The sequence below is a fragment of the Austrofundulus limnaeus genome, unplaced genomic scaffold (assembly GCF_001266775.1).
Source record: "Austrofundulus limnaeus strain Quisiro unplaced genomic scaffold, Austrofundulus_limnaeus-1.0 Scaffold393, whole genome shotgun sequence".
Taxonomy (NCBI): Eukaryota; Metazoa; Chordata; class Actinopteri; order Cyprinodontiformes; family Rivulidae; genus Austrofundulus; species Austrofundulus limnaeus.
Window position 1 is genome coordinate 81,155 of NW_013952795.1, and position 617 is coordinate 81,771.

A 617-nucleotide genomic window follows, 5' to 3' on the forward strand; every position below is an offset into this window, starting at 1 on the left:
TTTTTTTTCTTAAGGAGACGACTTCACCCTTCATCAGTGGATGATAAGTATTGAGGGTGAAATTGTTTGTGAGGCCACACAACCAACTTTCCAGTCTGGTCTTGCAGCACTTTTTGCTACCTTCTATGTATTTAACCTTGAGTATCCAGCAGAGGCAACCTGCACACTGGAGTTTATTCAAAGGTGAGAACTGATTTACTTTGCTTATTATATTTTGTATTTTACAAGTGTCTGGTCTAAAAATGTTTTATGAACTTTTTTTTTAAGAAAAAGAAAAGCGTAGTTTGAAGACTGAGTTATGCCTCCTGTCTGTTTTTAGGCGCTTCATAGGCCTTAATCCAGAGAGAGGAACAAAGTCAGCAAAAGGAAAAATAACATCAAAAACAACAGGACGACTTGTGCAAAAGAAACAGACAGCTGTGAACCCACATGTTTCCACTCTCCTCTGCAAACTCATGGACTACCAGTGGAATTTCTAAAATGGTAAAATTACACACTATATTTTTTCTCTGTTATGTGCCCTTTGTTTTATTATTATTATTATTATTATTATTATTAATTGTGTTCATTTTTTGTTGATTCTACCAGCTTCAAAAGACCAGGATTGACCACTATTT